The sequence below is a fragment of the Grammomys surdaster genome, unplaced genomic scaffold (assembly GCF_004785775.1).
Source record: "Grammomys surdaster isolate TR1022 unplaced genomic scaffold, NIH_TR_1.0 272, whole genome shotgun sequence".
NCBI lineage: Eukaryota > Metazoa > Chordata > Mammalia > Rodentia > Muridae > Grammomys > Grammomys surdaster.
Genome location: NW_021604713.1, coordinates 1,154,381 through 1,178,484, shown reverse-complemented (window position 1 = coordinate 1,178,484; position 24,104 = coordinate 1,154,381).

Genomic DNA, 24,104 nt, shown 5'->3' with positions numbered 1-24,104 from the left:
AGAAACCTTGCTAAACATGAGCCTATCCACTACCCAGTGAGTGAGGCAGCAGGCAGTGCTCCCCCGTGGTTTCAGCTTGAGTTCCTGCCTTGATGTCCTTCAACGATGAACTGTAAACTGGAAATACAAACCAAATAAACCCTATCCTCTCCTTAGTTGCCTTTGGTCAGAGTGTTTATGACAACAGAAAGCAAGCCAGGACGAGTACTCCACAGAGTAGGACTACAAACACTCACAGCAGCACAGAGTAGGACTACAAATGCTCATAGCACAAAAGCAGTGCACAGTGACAGCAGTGGACATGTTCCCTTAAAGAATGATAACCTCAACTCCTCAATCAAAAGACACAGGCTAGCTGGAAATTAGCCCAGATAAGGTGCTGGAAATTAAACCAAAAGCAGAAATTACTTACATGGAAGCAACAACAACAACAACAACAGAAAGAAATCAATGAAACAAAGAATTGGTTCTTTGAAAAGATAAACAAGATTGACTAATGCTTAGCTAAACCAACCAAAAGAGAGAGGAAAGTTCCAAATGAACAAAATTTGGAAATGGAAAGGAAGCCAATACAACAGACACCAATAAATCTAAGGAAAAGCAGCAAGTCTTACCTTAAAAACACATATTCTACAGAATTGGGAAAAGAAATAAATGAGTTCTTAGATGTATATGATCTACTTAAATTAAGCAAAGATGGGTTAAATAATTTACATAAATATATAATAAGCCGTGCGTTTAAAACAGTAATTTAGTATCTGATACTACAGAGTCCAGATTGAATCACTTGTAAATATTACCAGTCCTTCAAAGAACTAATACCAATGATTCTTAGATTATCCCACAAGATAGACAAGAAAGGACATTACCAAACTCTTTTTTTGTTTTTTCAACAAAACTAATATTACCCGGTACCAAAGCAGATAAAGAAAACTATGAAACAATTTCCCAGATGGAACTTCAACACAAAAATTATCAATAAAATAATTGCAAAGTGAATTCAAGAATACATCAAAAATATCATTTAAGCATGATTGAGTTTGTTTCAGATATACAAGGATTTATATATATATATATGTCAATAAATGTTGTAAATTACATAAATGGATCAAAGAACATATATAATAAATGGGCTGTAGGTCAGATTTGCCTATGTATCCTCAATCCAGTTGCCCAATAATAATAAGATATTTGTTGACGACCTTGTGTTGATTCCTGAGATCCTGTGTAGCCTTGAAAATGCATGAACGTGGGGCTGGAGAGATGGCTCAGCTGGTAAGCATTCGTGTTGCTCTTCCCAAGGATCGGAGTTTTGATTCCTATCACTTGGGCAGCTCACAACCACCTATAACTCCAACTCTAGGGTGTCGATACCCTCTTCTGGTCTCCACAAACACTTACCGACGTGTAACAGGCACATGCAGGCACACACATGCACACACACACACCACAAATAAAACTAAATCTTAAAACAAAAGACAATGGATGAACCTTGGTGACTGACAGCGAGTGAGCTCCATGCAATAACATGGACAAATCTCTAAAAGCCACTTTATTTATTTAAGTGCAAAATGAGACGTGAAACACCCATTTGAACGGCAAACAAGGATGGTGAAGTGAGGCAAGTGGGAAGATGGTACAAACAGAATTCAGGAAAAATGTCATCACTCGGTGTCACTGAATGAGATGAGAGGATGGCGGAAGGTCACGAGGACCGTGAAACCACACTCATGTGTTCACTTTCCATGTAAGCGAAAGGACACACACAGGATGCTTGCCGCCCTCACGGCCTGTTTATGCTTACTAACACATCTACTCACACTCAGAACAACTCATTAAAAAAAAACCTAACATACACATAAAGTGGGGGCCAGCAAGATCACTCAGTGGTTAAGGGTACCTGCTTTCAAGTCTGACGACCTGAGTTCAATCCCCAGGACCCCAGTGAGAAGAGAAAATGAATTCCCAACAAGTTTTCCTCCGACCTCCACGTGAGCAGTGTGGTGCACATGTGCCCCACCCACACTCACCCAGAGTGTACACACACGAAATTTAAAATTTTAATTTGAAAAATACATTTAGTCTGAAAACTAAAATTTTAAAAAATAAATTATGATTTTTTTTCCGTGTAAGTAAGAAAATGAGCCCCTCTGCCTGCCCAGGCTTCGGTGTTAGTGCTAAGCAAATCCACAGCAGGTACTTGTGAAAAGTGTTGGGTAGCAGAGACTTCACCTATGTCTGACTGTGTGGCAGCGGGGCAGGACTGGAGGATCAGAAGAGTTGAGGAGAAAGTCTACCCAAGATGTACTTTCCTTTCTTGTTTCCTAATTATGGTAAGTGGTCATCTGCTCTGCCTCTCCTCTGGCCGCATCTGTGCAAAGTCTAGGACAGGGGTCCATAGTCCGTGTCTTTTCCACAACAGACTGAAATGGGAGAGTGGGGCCCAGGATGAGCAGAAACCCTGTCTTGGGAGTGAGTGACAAGTTCAGGATAGGAAGTTCTTCAGGAGTCTTAAGGAGTCTAAATGTTATGGCTCCTTTAGGCTAAGGCTGTCCCTGTGGCGATCTTTAATGATGCAGTTCTCTGAGATGATCTTAGCTTGTTTGTGTTTCTTTACGGGGAGTGAGTTTGGATGCATATGCTGCTTTATTTGGGGTGAACTGGGGTTTAAATAATTTTGGGAAAGGCGTGAGAATATCCAGGAAGGGAAGATGATTGGCTGAAGGCTAAGGCTACTGAAATGCCTCATTAGCATGGAGAGGTGTACCAGGTGCTGTGCTACATGACTGACTGCCCATGGTCATGTTAGCTGAAGGTCCTGGTTATGTGCTCCAGAGGAGGCAGGGAGGGAGCAGACCTACTCCTGCTGCCTCAAATCTCTGAGATTCTCGGGGTTTGAGCATATTCCACCTGACCAGTCCCATGATCATCTGGTGGCACAGTCCAGGTGCCCTACAATAATACCTCTGTTGTTCGTTTCAAAATAGAATGTGTTGCTTTAAAGGTTGTCAAGATGCATACTTGTAAGCAGAAATTCTAGAATTCCTGGAAAATAACTGTACTCACTGGCTAGTGACCATTAAAGCTATAGAAGGGAACCTTTGGTCTTGGCTGCAGTTGAACGATTCTGGGCAGATGACACAGTAGCTAGGTTCAACTTCTGGCTCTGTACGGCCTTGGAGAGGTCAGTTCCAGCTTTCCTTGCCTCTGATGTTTTGTAGATAAAGAAGCCTTCTTAGCTCCAAATCTTTGTCACCCAAGTCCTATAAACACCGCCAGGTAGAACAGCCCAGGCAGCACCTCACCTTCCCTTTGGGGTGGTGGGGAGCAGAGGCCCTGGTAACAGTGTGATGGGGGGAGAAAGAAAAGAAAAGGTGGGGGTGGGGAGGGAGAATCCACAAAGGAACTCAACAAATCAAGCAGGCCGGAAGCATTACCTGCCAATCAGGATGGGCTGCCAGCATCCTCAGCCCAGTTCTGCCAGGGACTACAGGATGCTCATACCACCTTTAAGTGAGTAAGATGACATGAATTCCATCTCTGTGAGGGATCTCACACTGCAAGGAAGAGTTATGCTTGATTAACCCCAGTCCTCAACAGCTTTGCAGGGGCTAACTGTTGAAATGAGGCCCGCAGACATTCGGCTAGACCTCTGCTGGCACAAACTCACTTGTCCAGTTGTGATGACATGCTTATGTCCACAGTGTGTGATTCTGCCTGGGTGGACAGAGTGGCAAGGTCACGTGCAGATCAGACCGCACAAAGGTACTGGATCCAAGAGGAGTGTCCTAGAAATAGCCCCTCACGTCCTTAGGACACAGGTTGGTTCTATGAAAACCTAGTGGCTTGTCATCCTCTTCCATAATTTTTTTTTCCTTAATGAAAAACTCACTTTAGAACATGAAGCCTGAGTCTCATCTGAGTGGCCACACAAAAACTCTGACTTCCTGGAGCTTATGTTTCTTAGTCTGTGTCAGGTAGTTTGAATCAGGATTGAAGCCTCTAAGTCACAGAGCAAGCTAAGTGCAGGTGGATACTGCACACACTCTGTAAACTCAAAAGCAGTAGGCATTTTCTGTTCACGTTCTTTGGGTGGTGTCTGCAGAGACCCTGGAAAATTCTGTCAAGCAAATGAAAAACTCAGGTAAGGTTCAGCCTAGAAAAATGTTCTTTGCCTTTTCAAAGAAACATTTGCTCTTGTCAGAAATTATTCTTATTTCCTTCCTTACCTCAAGGACCCTTGCTAGGCAAAGACCACCTTTTACCGTATATGGGTTAGAATGTCACACAGTATCCAGACTCTAAATTAATATGATGGTTTGGACTTTTGGGAGCCAGGGTGGAAAGCCCAGCCTAGAGCTGGCCACATAGGTTCACCTTGATTAGGGTCTGTCTTGGGACTCTTTCTTGAGCCACCTGGAAGGTAGAAACCAAGCAATGGGTAAAGACCAGGCCTTAGTGTCTGGGTTGGATCTGGGTCACAACTTTCTCTGCATCCTTGAGCCTGTTACCTTGCCATAGTTTCAAGAGGTCTCTTCTTTCCCATCTGAATAACAGGAAAATGAACATCATCTCTTAGGAGGTCTATGTGGATTTACTAATTCACACAAAGCAGCTGAACTTGCCTAGCATTGAGAAGGTCTTCACAAAGTATTAGCTATTACACTAGAAAACAATAACAAAAGAAATGTCAAAGTTTCCACAGGAAGGCATCCCAGGGAGCTTTCCTTGTGAAATTTGCTACCAGAAATGGTCTCAAATGAATGATGACCTCTCTCAACAAAGATTACTTAGGGTGTCCATGCTTCAGGGGGTCAAGAGGACATAGACATTGGCTCACATAGAGTGGTAAGTTCATCTACAGGATCCAGCAAGGTTTGACCTAAACGTCCCTAATAATCAAAACCTCTCACAGAGCTCTGGCTATCAGGAGCTGTGACCACAATCCAGGGCTGCAAGTTGTCCCATCCGCAGGTCAACTGCTCACTGCCCATGCACTGAAATGTTACTCTACGCATGCCCTAGCACTTTGTGAAGTATGGGATCCCCAAGTTCCAGCTGTGGCCATTCACCATCAACAGCATTCAGTATTCCAGCATATTTATGTGAGTCTGGGAGTCCATCTCCATGGTCAACGATCCCGTGTGACTAATGGCTGAGACTCTCCTCATCTTCACAGATGACCTTCATATCCAAGCCTTGAGGTCTCTACACTCTAGGAACATCCATAATGGCATCTATGGCAAGGATCTCTTGTGCCATCAAATCACCCAAAAGAGTTGGGGAGCAACTAACTGATCTTCCCAGACCCTTCAGGTGAGTTTCTCAGCCAGAAGACATGACCTGGAATGGGACTACGTAAATTCAGTCACCCAGAGACATAACCAGCACGTTGGCCCAGAGGTTCCCACAGGACATCCTTGGAAAACAACCAAAGTCTTTTGGAATTTCTTCTATAATGTGCCCATTGAGCCTCGCTCTCAGGAGCAGCTCCACCCACTCATGAGTGGATCTCGGAGGCTCCATGCCTTCCCTACTCCATACTAATTTCATAAGTTCGATAATCTTCATTCATAAGCCCTTTTAGACAATGTCTCACCTTGTAACCAAAATCGGCCTTAAACTCAACATCCTCCTGCCTCAGAATCCTGAGTCCTGGGAATAACAGTATAGATTGCCACGTCTAGCGTTGTTTATACATTTTTATTAAGAAAATCTTCACACATGACCAGAAAGGACAACAGTGTACAGAACTCCATCATTATTTTGTCATGTCTACCTCCCCCAAACAGATACGCCTTGTTTTTGCTAGAATATTTTTGAAAGCAAAGCCTCTTATTAGTTTCAAAAACAAAAATGCCCTGGATTTAATAGTAAGTCCAACCAAACAGCATAATCTATGGCTCCCAAACTTCTTTTCATAGTCAATTAAACCCTTACAACCAGGGCTGCTGCAGCTCAAGCCGCCCTCTTACAAGGGGACCAGGGAGACTGACTTTTCTCTCGGGAGTCTCCTTTCCTAGCTACCTTTGGCTTCTTTGGGGTTTATGGGATAGGAGACTGGGAGATACAGTCTACGGGTGGCACTTTCATGAGACCCCCAGTGCAGACTCTTCATCTCCTCTCTACGGACCTCAGCTATCTAAGCTGCCCCCAAATCTGATGAGCAGTTGGCAGAAGCTGCCTTAGGGCCTAGGAGCACTGGTTGGACTTCCAAATGACCCAAGTTTGATATCCAGCACCTACATGGTGGCTCGCAACCACCTGTAACTCCAGTTCCAAGAGATCTGATGCCCTTTTCTAGCCTCTGTGCCCACTGCACATATGTGGTACAGGGACATTTATGCAGACACAATCCCATACAAATAAAAAAAAAGTGTTACATTTTAGTAGTGTCTTAGTTAAGGTTTCCATTGCTGTGAAGAAACACCATGACCAAGGCAACTCTTATAAAAGACAACATTTAATTGGGGCTGGCGTAAAGGTTCAGAGGTTCAGTCCATTATCATCAAGGCAGGAACATGGCAGCATCCAGGCAGGCATGGTGCTGGAGGAGCTGAGAGTTCTACATCTTCATCTGAAGGCTACTAGCAGAATACTGGCTTCCAGACAGCTAGGAGGAGGGTCTCAAAGCCCACACCCACAGTAATACACTTCCTTCAACAAGGCCACACCTATTCCAACAAGGCTGTCACATCTCCTAATAGCACCACTCTCTGGGTCAAGCATATTCAAACCATCATAAGTAGCATGTTACAAAATTACCACAAACAGACACACAGGAAGAAAGAGAGAGAGAGAGAGAGAGAGAGAGAGAGAGAGAGAGAGAGAGAGAGAGAGAAAAGAACATTGACTCTAGATCCAATGAAGTCTTGAGTGATGAGGGTCCGGTTAGACATTTCCATGTTACACACAATAGGACTGAGATCCAGAAACAAGGAGGTTATAGTCACCTGTGTTGTCACAAAGCAATGAAGCTCTATCACGACGTTTCCAGAAAGTGCTGAAAAGATGGAACCAAATCTCCAGAAAAATTCTTCATGTATCTATGCCCCCAATTAAAGTATTTCAATAGCCTCTAACTGTACAATAGCTGGGAAGACCAATGGCAAGTGTTGGGGTATTCTCCCACTGCCTGAAGAGATGGCAGGTCCTGAGCCAGCAGGCAGCTCATGGTCCTGTAGAGGTCTGGATCTCAGGTCTAACAAACTGGCAGCCTGAGTCCTTAACCGGGCCCTTAGATCTGTTTGGATTGGCTTTCAGTGTTGGACAAATTATTTGAATCATTTGCCAATATTTAAACATTGGGAAACAGTGATAAAAATACAGATTTCTGGTTTGCCTTGAAATCATAGATCTGGTGGCACGAGATTTGTTTTTCCTCCTGGCAGTGGGTTGTCAGACTCCTTGGCTGCTGTCTGCACTCTGCTGTCTGCTGGAGGAGACATCGTCTCCCTTCTCCACAGGCCATCAGCTGGTCCCCTCCCAGAGTCCCCTGGAGCAGTGGACAGCTGTAACCAACCTATTCTCTTAACACAGCTGAAAGAAATGTACTTTTATACATCTGTCAGTCTCTCCCCATAAGCTACAAAACTAAAGTGAGTCAAAAGAATTTTCATGGTCTAAGGGTACAGTTTAGAGTACTTGCTTAGCCCTGAATTTGATCCCCTGCCCTGCATACACTGGGTACATGTGGTGCAGGACATCCATAGCCCCCAGCACTCAGACACGAAGGCAGAAGTATCAGAAGTTCAACATCATCCCCAGCAGTATACCAAGTTAAGTGTGTTCATCTCAAAACAAAAGGCAGAGATACCCAGGGGAAGAGCTCAGTCCTTAAACTGCTTGCTTCTCCAGCCAGAGGACCAGTGTCCAGTCCTCTGCAGCCAAAGGGGGGGGGGGGGGGGTAAAGGAAGGAAGAAGAGAAAGAAAAGGAAGAAAGAAGACAAAAGGAAGGAAGGAAGGAAGGAAGGAAGGAAGGAAAGAAGGAAGGAAGGAAAGAAGGAAGGAAGGAAGGCAGACCAGCACAGTGGCACATTCTTATAATTCCAGTGCTAGGGAAGTGGACACAGATCCCTGGGGCTCATAGCCATCTACCCTAGGCTAATTACTAAGTTCTAGGCCAATAAGAAACCCTCTCTAAAACAAACAAACAAACAAACAAACAAACAAAAAACCAACCAACCAAAGAAAGCGGTGGATGGTACTTGAAAGCAGTAACAATGGAAACCGCCTCTCTCTCTCTCTCTCTCTCTCCCTCTCTACACACACACACACACACACACACACACACACACACACACACCACACCTCAAAGCTTCGATTTCTAGGAGTAAAAAGGCGGGGATGGGGGTGGGTGGGGGAGTCAGTTCTGTTTCTCTGTTGTCTGGCTGCAAGCACCTGATGTAAATGCTCTTTTCTGTGTCCCATTACCCAAGAAAAGGTGGCCTGATTTCTCACGGGGAAACTGAGGCAATGCTAAGCAGCCATGAGCTGATTTCAAGGAGCTGTTTGGAGTGTGATACCCCAGGTATACTCCTGAGCTCTGGACCGTCTTGGAGCTTGCTCACATACTGGGGCCAGGTCTTCCGGATTTGTCTAGCTAGGGCCCTGGTGGCTTCTGTGTCAAGGACAGTTAACACACCTCTCAGAGGCAAAGCCACAGTCAGTCACTCCCATGAGTCTCCCTGAGTTTCATCCAACGCAGAAAGGAAAAGAGCATAGTTTAAATTAAACCAAGAACCGGAAACAGCCCAAAAAGCAGAGGGCTCTGTGAAAACCTCTGACTGGGACTTCTGCGACTTTCCCACTAGGTGACCATCTCTGCTGTCATCCCAGCTCCCCGGGCCGCCTTCCCTCTCCCGGGTTGTGTATCCTGCCACAGCTAGGTGAGTCCACAACATGCTTGTCTTAGGGGCGTCTCCCCATATCGAAGTTCCATGGCTCGCCCACTGAAGGGCCTCTCCCTGTCAAGTGAGCACAACGGGCCTGGCAGGGGTGAGTAACCACTTTCCATTTGCGACCCGTTGGGGTGTGAAGATGTGCTGACACCGAGACGTCAGAGTACCACCGGCCTGGTGCCCCTAGGGATGCTGACTGCTTGAGCCAGATTCTGGGAGCACGAGGACCTTGGTTTACTCGTTCTTCAAGAATGAGATACTTGTGGCCCTAAAACAACATTTCCGAGAGCTATCTCCCCGGAAGTCGGGCACCGCGCCCCGCTGGACTCAGCCTCCGCCCGGGGCGCCGGCTGCAGCGAGCGTGGGCGGCGCGTGCCAGGACCCGCTGGGCTTCCTCGGGGAAGTCTGTAACGAGCAAGGGCGAGAAAGGAGACGCCATAGGCAGGCGTCCCGCGCCTTTAGTGGGACAATGGCGACGCCCAGTGGTGGCTGCGGGAACGCTCTGGGCTCGCGGGCTCTGCCCTCTTGGGCAAAACCCTTCCCAGGATAAGATTGCTGCCCCTTTCTGGGGTCCCACTGTCCAGGAGTTCTTAGGTGATCCTGAATAGCAACACCTGGAGGCTCTGATAAGCAGCCATGCACGGATTTCAAGGATCTTGGTGTGTGATACCTCAGGGCCATACATCTTCAATGCTCTGGGATATCTACTCCTGATAACTTGATTTACCGCATGAGCCTCGCTCTTGCTGACCTTCTACCCAGAGGTCCCTGGGCAGCTGTGTGTGGAAAGGCGTCTTCCAGACAATTGTGACAAACTCCTCCTGATCCCTCGGCGCAAGGGTTACCTCAAACCTACAGTCTGCCTGCCTGTTCGAAAGTGGGAGCCCCAGAGCCCAGACCGCATCCCTCCTGTGAATGTGTGATTAGACCCAGCCCTTTTCAAAAACCAGGCGACATCCCATTTTCGGGCTTTGCATTAAAGATCTCCTAATGAAGGTGTCGGCTGAAGTTTAGTGTTCCTTTCTAGGCGCCAAGCCCATTGCTGAGAAGTTTACATATACTTTTCTAACGTTAAACCTAAGGAAAAAAACATTACTGTGTTTTATAAAAAAAACGTTTTTAAAAAGTTAATTGCCCAAGATCCTACAGTGAGTCACACGGTCATGAACTGATCCATGTGACAGGTGAAGAGATCCTCTAACCAAGTCAAGTGCTGCCAGTCACTTATCTGTGGGGAAATTAAACGCTACAACAGTGGTGGTGCCAACGTCTGCGTGCCCTACCCTCCGCCCCCACCTCTCCTCCCCTCCTAGTCACCTGCACCTCTGTCCCACAATCATTTGTCCCTCTCCTCCCTGTTCTGAGCAGTCCTTTTGATTGATCTCAGTGATATCAACAAGGAAAGTCCTGCCCTAACGTTGCCCCGGGTGTCTAAAAAAACATTCCCTGAACTCATGACCTAAGTTTTCCAGCCTTGACCTTCTCATCCTGAGGCTCTGCATCCCACTGTAGGGTTTCTCCATCTGGCCATCTTCTCGTCCTTCTGAGCAACTCCCTCAACAAAATCACCTGCAGTCCCCAGAACTGGGCCAGTTCTGACTGGTCACAGACTGGTTTGAGGAATGAATGAGCAAACTTTGAACTAATTGCCTGTGGCATCATAACAAAGTACCACAACCTAGATAGCCTAAACAATGAAATTTATGCTCACACACTGGAGAGGCCAGAGGTCCTGAGTTAATGCGTGGACACCTGTGGGGGAGGGGCAGTGCTTTCCTGCCTCTGGTGCTGGAGTCAGTCCCTGGTGATCTTGGGCTTGTGACTGCCCCATTCACATCTCTGTCTCTATATTTAACACTGTCTTTTTGACAGTGTTTAAAAAAAAAAGTTAAAACTCTGTCTTTCTCCTTTTCCTGTAAGGATACTAATCATACTGATTTCACCTCTCCACGATTTTATCTGCAAAGACTTTTCCTGAACAATGTCACTTTCACAGGTACCAGGGGATAAGACACTAATGTGTCCTTTGTGAGGACAAACCTGAACTCAACAACAAAGGACAACTGGTTGATGACCAGGGTTCGGATAGTCCCAGGAGAGGGCAGTAGGTTTACGGGGGTCACTGCAGAGACCTGCTTGCTTCTCCCATGACTCCTCTCCGTTTTATTGGTCCATCGGTAATGCTTTGCGGTCACAGTAATGGCTGTGTTTACTCCAGGCTTAAGTGCCTGTGTTTCTCCCTCTCATATTAGGTGTAAAATGGAATATTAACTTGGAATATGGCCTCTCCCTCTTGGGCAGTGCTGAGGGCATTTAATATCAGAATAAGTCACACTGACCTTGCCTCTCTGTTGACGCTCACCCTCTGCCTGTTCTTTAAGGCTCATCAGAGTCAAGCCCCAGCTCCTGGTTCTGGCTATTCCTGTGTTCTTAAACACCTGTGACTCTCGAGTCCCTGAAAGGTTAATCAAGCTTGATGCCGTATCTTTAAACTCTAGATGCTCCTTGTTAAAACCGGAAAAAAAAAAAAGATCTTTGTGAATAGGTGGAGAAGTATAAATCCATTTCATCCAATCTCTTGATAAACATGAAAGTACGACGAAGCCACAGTTGTCAGTCAGTGATGCTTGTGGCTGTGGAAATATTAATTTTTTTCATTCAGAGAAATATCTGAAATTGGGGGATAAGAGAGGATAATGGAGGGGTAAAAATAATCAAAGCGCATACATTATCTGTGGTTAAGAGCACTGACTGCTCTTCCAGAGGTCCTGAGTTCAGTTCCCAACCACCACATGGTGGCTCACAACCATCTGTAATGGGATCTGATGCCCTCACCTGGTGTGTCTGAAGACGGCTACAGTGTACTCACGTAAAATAAATAAATACAAACTTAAAAAAATAAAAAAAAAGGAAGAACTTGAAATTGCCTACAACCTGGAAGAGATAACTCCTCTATTGACATATTTATACTCTAAACTAATGTAAAGAGCTTTGGAACTATAATGACAGTAAAATAAGGTGATCTCCTGAGCCTGAGGTATCAGGAGATGCATCTCGGAGGGTGCGTTTCAGCTTAGACACAGGAGACTGCCCAGAGAAGAGCGAAAAAGTGGGTCCCAGCAGTGGGTCCAATAGAAGCCTGGTGTACTGGCTGGTTTTTTGTCAACTTGCCACAAGCTGGAATCATCAGAGAGAAAGGAGCCTCAGTTGAGGGACCTCCATGAGATCCAGCTGTAAGGCATCTTCTCAATTAGTGGTCAACAAAGGCCCAGCCCATTGTGGGTGGGGCCATCACCGGGCTGATGGTCCTGGGATTTTTAAGAAAGCAGGCTGAGCAGGCCAGGGGAAGCAAGCCGGTAAACAGCATCTTCTGCTTACTGCCTCTGCATCAGCTCCAGGTTCCCACGCTGCTTGAGTTCTTCTCCAGACTTCTTTTGCTGATGAACAGCGACGTGGAAATGTAAGTTAAATATACCCTTTCCTCCCCAACTTGCTTTTTGGTCATGGTGCCTCTTTGCAATAGAGACCTCAACTAAGATACACATTTTACAGGAGCAGCAGGAGACTGAGCAGATCAGAATGAGCCAGGGAAAGAGAAATGACCAGTGAAGAAGGAAAAAATCAGTACACAGTGTTTGTATTGAGAGAAAGCAGTTGACCTTGTCCTATGCCTATGGGAAATCTGATAAGGATGAGGAAGCGACCACACAATCTGAGAGAAAATGGGTTGTTGCCGATTAACAACGTGTCTGACAGCTGTGTCAGAATGGCCAGTTGGATTGGCGTCAGGAAAGACTGAAAGGGAGAGGAAACAGGAAAAGCAACACAGTGAAGAGTTTTTCAAAGTTTTCTTCAAAAGGAAGCCTAGCCAAGGGACGGATGGGGCAGAAATTCAGTGGATGTGACGGCACCAGTGGAAGTGCCGCCGCCACAGAGAGGGGAGCCGATAGCAGGCAGGATCTCGAGGTGGGGGCGGGGTGTGCTCAAGAGAGACATCAGCTCTAGGCAGTGTGCCCGGGTGCCGGCTTTGATAGAAACTGGACCAACCATTCCTTGTGATGGAAAGAGCGACGGGTGCACAAAGGGTGCCGTGGTGCTAGGACTGGAGGTTGGCACTTTGAAAGTTTATGAACATTGTGATAGTCTCATTTGGGGAAGTTGGAAGTTAATGTGAGAGAAAGACAGAGAGAGAGAGAAAGAGAGAGAGAGAGAGAGAGAGAGAGAGAGAGAGAGAGAGAGAGAGAGAGAGAGAGAGAGAGAGAACCACTCAGAATTAAACATACAGCACTGTGGTCCCAAGTGTTATTTTCTTCAAGGTTTGTTCAGCTGCCTATGTGTGGAAGAGAATAAGATTGGTTTTGTTTGAGAATGGGGGGGTGAGGCAAAGGAAAAAATAGTTAATTTTTTTAATATATGAAATGCAATTATCAGTTAAATGAGGAAAATGAAGGAGATGGTGAATAATGAACAGAAGATTATGCAATAGTTCATGAAATCAAAACACACTTTGCTTGAGGATAACTGGGAAGCAGACAATAGAGGTGAAGGCTCACACACATGCGGGTACCAGTGACAGGATGGAGCTATACCAGCAGGAGTGGGTTGCTGGGACACGGTAGGGGGAGTGGAGAGGAAACTGAAGATTAGGAAGGCACAAGGAATGTCGAGGCCAGGATGTTGGATGAGGTTTTATGCTCGATTGTTAATTGTTGTATGAGGTGCAGATTAAGGGACATTGAGGTAGCTCAGCAAATAGAGGCACTCTCCAATCCCAGCCCCATATGGTGGAGAACTGACTCCTGAAAGTTACTCTCTGACTTCCACACAAGTTTTTCAAAAACTTGGATGAGAAAAACTTCATTTTTCTTCAGTTTTCTTGTGATTTGGTGAAGGGTTAGCTTTTTTCCACTGCGTTGTTGTGCCCCCTCTTCAGAGCTGCACACACCTGAGTGGGGTCTGTTTCTGAGGTGTCAGAAAATGGCCTTCTGAGAAGGTGTATTTCAGTTGAGTCTTGAAAGAGATTTTGCAGAGACAATCAGAGGTGCAGACATTCCCAGCTGTGCTTATGTAGTTAGGGAAGCTGGCGCAAGGTCAGCAAGACTCGTTTTGACATTAACTTGGTCTCATCAATACCCAAGAGGGATAGGCCATTGACCTGTGGGTCTATCCTCCACCAAAGCCATGTGTTGGTTACCGTAGCTCTCTAAAACCTGAAAATCACAGATTGGTATGTTACATTATTCCTTTTTCAAAACTGCATTAACTCTTCTAGAATTTGTCTTTACAAATTCATTTTAGCATATAATCTTATGTACGTGTTCAAAATTGTTGAATTTTTTGGTAGAAATTGCATTAAGTTAGTAAACTAATAGAATTTATAGAAAAGCGACGTATGTACTACTGGTGCTCCAGTCCTGATCATGGTGTCTGTCCATGTATGAGATCTTCAAGTCCTCCGCTCTGCAGCTTCCAGCACAAGTCTTACTGCTCTGATACTCAAGCACCTGAAGTGATTATAAATGATACTACATTTTTAGTTCATGATCATATGTTTGTTGCCAATATCAAAACAGTCTCAGGAGACAGAGTTTGTAAGCAGTGATTTCTGCTAGACTCATTCATGGGACTTTTGGAGAATACATCTCTTGGGCCAGTGAGATGCCTCCTGTAGGAAAGGCGTTTGCTGACAAGTCTAAGGACCTCAGGTTGATCCCAAGAATCCACATTGTAGAAGGAGAGAACAGATGCTTGAAACTTGTTCCAATGTCTACATATTTGCTGAGCACCTTTGCAAGAACACACACAGACTCCGATACTTAAAATGATTCTTCAGCAAAACCACCCAGTATGTGCATTTAAGGGAAAATTTAAGAACTGCAAACTTAATTTTTTTTTTTCTGAGATGCAGGGTTTTTCCTTGCAGCCCAGGCTGTCCTGAAACTTGCTCTGTTGACCAGGCTGGCCTTGAACTCGCAGAGATCCATCCACCCCTGCCTCCTGAGTGCTGGGATTAAAGGCATATGGCACCACTACCTGGCTAAACCTGATTTTCTTAATAACTGCACAATCATTTACATTTCTTTCATACTGGGTGAATTGTAATGCGGCCCCCAGCCCCACAGGGGTCTGTTTTACTTCAGGTCTCACATGTATGCGGGTGTTTGTGATATACCTCTATTGTCTTTGTGGTGTCTGGAGTCTGTCCATTCCATCTCGTGCCCCCCAGTTAGTCGTTATCCTTCCTGTTGGATACTGGAGTGTGGTCTGCAAAGAACCATCGGATGGTTGGGTTGTTTTCTTTCAATGCTACTAATGCCTGGGAACCTGTGTTTCTTTCTTTCTGATGGCTTTTGATTTACTTGCTATCCTAAGTGCTGGAGTAGGGAAGCCCAGTGCGCTGGCTTGAAACTTCCTATTTTTGAAGTGTTTTTGATGTGGTCTTATGGATTTCCCTTTCAGCTCCTGTATGGTTAGAGTATGGAAGGAGCCCAGGGAGCTCACACTGAAAGCTTGCTCTCCAGTCTGTGGTGCTGTTTTGGGAAGTTGTGGGAACTTTAGGATGTGGGAACTAGCTAGTGTCCATAGGTCCCTGAAGACAGACAGGTTCTTAAGTATACGGTCCCTGACCCTTCCTATCCATCAGGAGCTAAACAGCTGCCCAGTCATACATCCACTGCTGTGACTTTTTACCTCACAACAGCCTTGGAAGGTGGAGCCAGATGACCATGAATATAGTCAGAAACCAAGTCAGTCTTTTCTCCTTCAATTTGTCAGTGATTTTTGTCATCTGGTCAAGAAAGCTAGCACAACACTGCTGTGAGGACTAGATTTGTGTCACTGTGGTGTAAGTTAGAAGAAGCCTCAGGTGAGAACATTCCACCATAAGATAGGCCTGTGGGCCAGCTCTTGGAGCATTTTCTTAATTAGTAACTGATGGAAGAGGTCCCAGCCCATTGTGGGTGGTGCCATGCCTGGGCTGGTGGTCCTGAGTTCTAGAAGAAATCAGGCTGAGCAAGTCAAGAGGAACAAACCAGTAAGCAGCAGCCCTCCATGACCTCTGCATCAGCTCCTGCCTCCAGGTTCCTGCTCTGTTTAAGTTCCTATCCTGACTTACTTCAGAGATTAAACAGTGATGTGGAAGTATAAGGCAAATACACCCTTTCCTCCCCAAGTTGCTTTTTGGTCCTGGTATTTTACCATAGCGATAGAAACCCTAAGACAACTGTTTAGCCAGACCCCACAACCACTAGGTGTTTCCAGTTCCATTCTGATTTAGCTCGGGCTTTTTTCTTTATCCTGTTATTTAGAGATGCATTGGTTGGGTGACTGAACAACCTCTTGTATTTGTTACTGCTACTTTAGTTACAGTGTGTTCAGAGAACAACTTACATGGTCTCAAATCCTTAAAATGTATCCACTTTATACCCCATATCATGTATCACAGTACATGCTGTTATCACTGGAAAAGCATATGCATCTTAAAATGTTTTTTTAACATTTTGAGAATATTTTAATAGTTTTTAAAATTGTGGATAGATTTAAAAGAGGAAAAGTAATCAAATATGTATGCAACTTTGAATACTGGCAAATTTGTTCTCTAAAAAATTCATTTTTTGGAGCACTCTCCCCCACCCCCAGTCCCGGGTGAATGAGTTCGAGGCTCTTTCCCACTTTCTCTTCTATTAGTTTCAGTGTATCTGCTTTTATGTTGAAGTCCTTGATCCACTTGGACTTGAGCTTTGTGCAAGGTAGCAAATAAGGGTCTTTTTATTTTTCTACATACCAACTGCCAGTCAGACCAGCACCATTTATTGAAGATGCTTTCTTTTTTTCCATTGTATATTTTTGGCTACTTTGTCAAAGATCAAGTGTCCATAAGTGTGTGATTTAGGCTTCCCTGCACATATGTAGCAGATATACAGCTTGGTCTTCATGTGGGTCCCAGACACCTGGATCAGGGGCTATCCCAAAAGCTGTTGCCTGTCTGTGAGATATGTTCTTCTAGCTAGGCTACCTTTTCTGGCCTCAGTGTGAGAAGATGCACAGACTTGATGTGTCAGGGTTGGGGGATACCTAGGAGGCTTCCACCTGCTCAGAGAAGAAGGGGAGGGGAGATGAGGGAAGGATTGTGGGAGGGGTGACTAGAAGGGGGGAAGTGAGAGGGATGTAAAGTGAGTAAGTTGAAAAAAATCATTAATGGGGCTGGAGAGATGGCTCAGCAGTTAAGACCACTGACTGCTCTTCCAGAGGTCCTGAGTTCAATTCCCAGCACCCACATGGTGGCTCACAACCATCTGTAATGGGGACTGGTGCCCTTTTCTGGTGTGTCTGAAGACAGCTACAGTGTACTCATGTGTATAAAATAAATAAATAAATAAATAAATAAATCTTTTTTTAAAATCATCTAATTATCTGGGAATAAGTCAACATCTAAAATTTCTAAAGGCAGGAAATAGTAAAGTCTCCAAACTCTCTAGCACCTTAGTCCTCTCCTCTATGGCACCTTCAATTACCTTGTCTTTCAGAATATTAAACATGTTTCTTTGGAAGGCAGATCAATCATAACCTTTGTTACCAGTCCAATTTGGACTTTATTGTACTATTAGGACTGTTGACCCTCAGATATTCAATCTTGGTCTAGTAGATTATAAACCAAGACAAAAAAAATGCTTTTTAAAATTATGAGATAGGATCTAGCTATGTAGCACAGCCTGGCTTCAAACTAACAAACCTCCCGCTTTGGACACCTGAACGCTGGGATTACAAGCAGGCATCACTGTGTCAACTTGGATCTTGCTACTTTTTTGTTACTGGCATTTTTAGGTTAGCGGAGCAGATAACGATTCAAGCACTGCATCTTCACGCAGGTCTGTTCTCCTGGCTGCCCTCTGACCTCCCAGCTCCTTTTCTCTCTCAGCCAGTTCCTCCTTCTGCTCTCCTATACCATGTACCGCCATCCTATTTCTCTTTTCCTTCCTCCCCCGTTTCTAGTTTCATGACCTACAAATGTACAGCTACTCCAGCATTTAGGTAACTTTAAATGTAGTTTCTGCACAAGAGAAAACGTGGTGGTTTCTCTCTAAGTCACTTAACACTCTAGTACCCACTTCCTTGCAAACTCCATGACTTCATTCTCATGGCTGCACATACTCCTGTTGTGTCTCCGTGGTACATTTTCTTTTCTTTTTTTTTTTTTAAATTGGATGTTTTATTTACATTTCATATGTTGTCCCCTTACCCCATCCCCCACCCACCCAGGAACCCCCTATCCCCTCACCCCTCCTCCTGCTTCTCTGTGGATGTACCCCTACCTAGCCCCCCCACCTCCCCACCCTCCAATTCCCACCCCCTGGGGTGTCCAGCCTTCATGAGGCCAAGGATCTCTTCTCCCACCTATGCCCAGCAGAGCCCTCCGCTCTTATGTTTACAGCTGAAGCCCTGGATCCCTCCATAAGTGCTCCCAGGCTGGTGGTTTAGACCCTGGGAGCTGTGGTTGGTTGGTATTGTTGCTCTCCTCATGGGGCCACAAACCCTTTCAGCTCCAATGGTCTTCACTCTAACTCCTCCATTGAGAACCCCATGATCAGTTCAATGGCTAGTTGTGAGCATCTGCCTCTGAATATGCCAGACTCTTGCAGACCTCTGAGGAGACATCTATATCAGGTTCTTATCAGCATGCATTTCCTGACTTCCACATCAGCATCTACCTTTGGTGACTGCACATGGGATGGATACTCAGGTGGAATGGTCTTCAGACGGCCCCTCCTTCAGTTTCTGTCCCTCACTTTGTCTCCATATTTGCTCCCTTGAGTATTTTGTTGCTCCTTCTAAGAAGGACCGAATCATCCCCACTTGGTCTTCCTTCTTCATGAGCTTCATGTGGCCTGTGAGTTGAATCCTGGGCATTTCAAGGTTCTGGGCTAATATCCAATAATCAGTGAGTGAATACCATGTGTGTTCTTTTGTGATTGGCTTACCTCACTCAGGATAATAATTTCTAGTTCCATCCATTTACCTAAGAAATTCTCGAATTCATTGTTTTTAATAGCTGAGTAATACTCTATTGTGTAAATGTACCACATTTTTTGAATCCATTCCTCAGTTGAAGGACATCTGGGTTCTTTCCAGCTCCTAGCTATTATAAATAAAGCTGCTATGAACATAGTTGACCATATGTCCTTGTTATATGTTCTAGCATCTTCTGGGTATATGCCTAGGAGTGGTATAGCTGGATCCTCAGGTAATGCTATGTCCAATTTTCAGAGGTACCGCCAGATTGATTTCCAAAGTGGTTGCACCATCTTGCAGTCCCACCAACAATGGAGGAGTGTTCCTCTTTCTCCACACCCTCGCCAGCATCTACTATCACCTGAGTTTTTAATCTTAGCCATTCTGACTGGTGTGAGATGGAATCTCATGGTTGTTTTGATTTGCATTTCCCTGATGACTAAGGATACTGAACATTTCTTTAGGTGCTTCTCGGCCATTTGAGTTTCCTCAGTTGAAAATTCTTTGTTAAGCTCTATACCCCATTTTTAATAGGGTTATTTGGTTGTCTGGAGTCTAATTTCTTGAGTTCTTTGTATATATTGGATATTAGCCCTCTATCAGATGTAGGATTGGTAAAGATCTTTTCCCAATTTGTTGGCTGTCGTTTTGTCCTATTGACAGTGTCCTTTGCCTTACAGAAACTTTGCAATTTTATGAAGTCCCATTTGTCAATTCTTGATCTTAGAGCATATGCCATTGGTGTTCTGTTCAGGAACTTTTCCCCTGTGCCCAAGTTTTCGAGGCTCTTCCCCACTTTCTCTTCTATTAGTTTCAGTGTATCTGGTTTTATGTGGAGGTCCTTTATCCACTTAGACTTGAGCTTTGTACAAGGAGATAAGAATGGATCAATTTTCATTCTTCTACATGTTGTTCTCCAGTTGAACCAGCACCATTTGTTGAAAATGCTGTCCTTTTTCCACTGGACAGTTTTAGCTCCTTTGTCAAAGATCAAGTGACCATAGGTGTGTGGGTTCATTTCTGGGTCTTCAATTCTATTCCACTGATCTTCATGCCTGTGTCTGTACCAATACCATGTAGTTTTTATCACTATTGCTCTGTAGTACAGCTTGAGGTCAGGGATGGTGATTCCTCCAGAAGTTCTTTTATTGTTGAGAATAGTTTTCGCTATCCTGGGTTTTTTGTTATTCCAAATGAATTTGAGAATTTCCTTTTCTAACTCTGTGAAGAATTGAGTTGGGATTTTAATGGGAATTGCATTGAATCTGTAGATTGCTTTTGGCAAGATGGCCATTTTTATTATATTAATCCTGCCAATCCATGAGCATGGGAGATCTTTCCATTTTCTGAGATCTTCTTCGATTTCTTTCTTCAGGGACTTGATGTTCTTGTCATACAGGTCTTTCACTGGCTTGGTTAGATTCACACCAAGGTATTTTATATTATTTGTGACTATTGTGAAGGGTGTCATTTTCTTTACCCATTCATCAGTATTGATGGTCATCAGTACTGTTTCCATTTCCTGGCTATTGTGGACAACACACATATGATGTCCAAGTACATCTGGAAAGTTGACTTACAGTCCTACAGGTACATACCCCAGTACTGTGTCTGAGTCACACGGTAGTTCTACTTTGGAGAACTGATTTCCATAGAAGATACACAAGTGTACACTCCTACCAGCAGTAATTCTGGTTCCAATTCCTGTTCACAACCTTAGCAAGCATTTGATACAGTTGGCTTTTATTGACAGTACCCACTCTGGAAACGGAAAGCAATACATTTCTTCCTGATGGCTAAGGATCTTAAACAACTTCCTGAGTAACTGGAAGCCATTTATAATTCTTCTTTTGAGACTGTCCTATTAACTAGCTTATTTATTGATCTAATAATTTTGACTTCTGGTGTTTAATTTTTTGTAGTTTTTCATGTATCCTGGCTACCAATCCCCCGTCTGATGTACAGTTGGCGCAAATACTTTTTCTCATTCTGTAGGCAATCTCTTCACTCTGGTGATTACTTCATCATACAAAAACTCAACTTCATATAATAAGAGTTTGTCATCTCTTAGTAGTATTCTCTGTGCTACTGGAGTCTTGCTCAGAAAAATCTTGCTATGCCTATCTCTTGAAAGGATTTCTTCAGCCATTTCAAAGTTTTAAATCTTAAAGCCTATGATCCATTTTGAATTCATTTTCAAGGGGAGTGATGTGGACGTAATTCCATTCTCCTAACAATGGAAATGCAATTTTCTTAGCACAATTTGTCAAGAAGGCTGTTTTTACAAATATGTATTTTTGACAACTTGGCCAAAAATGATGTGGCCAAAACATGTAGTTGTCTTGCTGGGTCTTCCATCCCACTCTTGTCTACCCCTTCTGTGCTAGTGTGAACGGTTTTTGTCACTACAGCTCTGTAATATGAGATTAAATATTACTATAACTCTGGCACTGCTCTTTCTGCCAAGGATTGCTTCCACAGTTTGGGGCACTTTGTGTGCTGTATGAAGTTTAGGATTGTCTTTTGTAACTCTGTAATGTTAAGTAAAATTTTGAAGGAAACTGAAATGAACCTGGGGATTGCTTTGGGTAATATGGCCACTTTCTTTCATTTTTAATTAAAATATAGTTATTTCTTTACCTCTCCTCCCTCCAACTTCTCCCATGCCCATTCCCTTAAACTCAGTCTCCTAGTCTTTCATTGTACATATTATACAGTATATATAATTGTATTAAACTATATAATATATACATAATCTGCATTATATGTGTATATAGTATATATAAAATCTGCTGAGTCTGGTTAGTATTATTTGTGTTTTCAAGCCTGGTCACTTAGTACTGGATAATCCACTAGAGAGCTCATCCTGCGGAAGGCTAACTCTCCTTGTTCAGCAGTTAATTGCCTACAGCTCTTCATCTGAGGGGTGGGGCTCCATGAATCTGGCCTCACATTGGTATGTCAATTAGTGTCATTGCTGACATCTTGCTACCATATTGTTGAGATTTCATGACTGGGACTTCCCTGTCACATCTAGAAAACAACTGTTGCAGCACACTTCTTGGTCCTTTGGCTTCTTTGTTCACTCTTCCTCCATGTTCCCCGAGTCTTATGTGTAGGGGCTGTGCAAAAGATGGATCAACTGGGGTTGTGTACCCAAGTCAGTTGTTCTCTGAATTTTGATGAGTTGGGGACTTCTGTAAGGGTCTTCTGCAAAAGAAGCTTCTCTGATACAGGATGAGAGCTACACTTAACCATGGGTGCAACTGTTCAGAATACATGGGAATAGGACTTCTACTGGTCTAGCAAAGTAATAGAAACAGATACTCCCAAGATTCATGACTGCAGCAGACACAGGTACTTGGCTGGGTTCATTATACCAGGCATGATTTCTCTTCTATTGAGGAGGCCTTGCGTCCAATTAAACAGCAACTTGAAGAGGAAAAAGTTTATTTCACCTTGCAGCTGCCAGTTCTTCATGAAGGGAAATCAGGGCAGGAGTCCAGAGACAGGCATGGAAGTAGAAGCCAATGGACACTCTTAGTGGCCTGCTCCTTATGGCTTTACTCGGCTTGCTTTCTTACACAGCTCAGGACTGCCTGCCCAGACACTGTACCACCCCTTTTGGTCATGATCCATCTCGCAGCAGGGGAAAGCTATGACATGTGTGACTTACCCTCCATGTGTTGATCAGACCCTGTCAGCAGCAGGTGGTGTGATGTTAAGTGCCCTCAATTAAGTTGCTGAAGTCTCTCAAGCACCTTTTGCTTCATGTATTTTGTAGGTCAACTGTCAGGTGGTTACTGTCTAGGATTCCTGTCTCCTGAATGGACTACCTTCATCCCCCTTGTGAGATGTTGGATGTGTCTGCAATTCTGGCATAAAAGAGGCTGACACTGGAGGATGGTGAGTTCAAAAGCCAGCCAAAATTATGCAGTGAGATCTTGTCTCAAAAGGGAGAGGGCAGCAAAGGGCAAAAAGATAAAAATATACAGCTTCCCTTTCTCCTGAAATGTGGTCCACAAAGGAATTTGTGGACCATCTACTTCCCTCAAGCTCTCTCCTAAAATATTGCAAACTTCAGGTTAGCAAACAAGAAAGAACCAGTCTATTGACCTGATGAGCATCTCTAAGACTCATATCAAGAACAGATGTGGTCATATGAGCCATTTTGTCCACACACTTAGCTGACGGACTATGTTCTTTCCTAGAGCCTGAAACTGAGAAGGCACGAGCTTTCCTCAGTCCTGTCTCCACTCCGTCTCTCCTGCATGCACCCGGGGCACCCACTCCTCCAGCACCCACTGTCCTCGACTCACTACCTTCCTACCCCATCTTCAGAGACAAAACTGAGGACTGTTATCCCCGGGTTGTCTCTAGAATGTCATTTTTTCCCCATCTCAAAAGTCACAGAGAAAAGAAACCGTTGATGTCAAGTGTAAACGTTATTTAAGCAATCAGGAACTCTATCCAGATCCGAGACATCCATGAGCTTAAGAAAACGAATGAGCACATAATGATTTAGTTGGCTTTCTCTTTTAATCAAAAACATACTTTGTTACAGAGTTCTCAAGAAAGATTCAACTTTTATTTTTTTAAAGCCACAGACTTCAACCAGGCAAAAGTCTATAGAAACAAAGTGGGCCTTTAGCTGACCAGGTTTTCCTAAGAGCACAAGCTAAGAGTGGGCCCAGAGCAGGAGACAGAGCTGGGAGTGTCACCACCAAATCTGTCCCCAACGCCCAGTCACCTCTTCCACACTGGATCTGCAGCACACTGGTTTCCATAACCTATAGGGAGTCATGCTTTTAAGTCACGTTAGATGCATTGAACAAAAACCCTCCTTGTTTGGAGAAGTTTGCCAACTCTATATTTAGCCTTTGAACTAATCCAAACCTGTGAGTCCTTCTACCAATGACAAGCAGCCTTAGCAAGAGCAGCTGGCTTCATCCCTGCTTCACAGCTGCCACAGATGTGGCCTCTACCAGGACTCCCCACCCCCACCCCCACCCCCACCCTCAGCCCACCCACTAGAAAGGTTCCCAGGTCCTTAAAAATAACAAAGTCAGTTATTATACTCATCCAAGCAGGCTGGAAGGAAACTCTCTGAAAGGCATGATCCAGCCAAAAGTTGTCTAATCAAAATGGATATAAAAGAGGCAAAAATAAAGTGAACAGTCATTCACTGGGACTGTT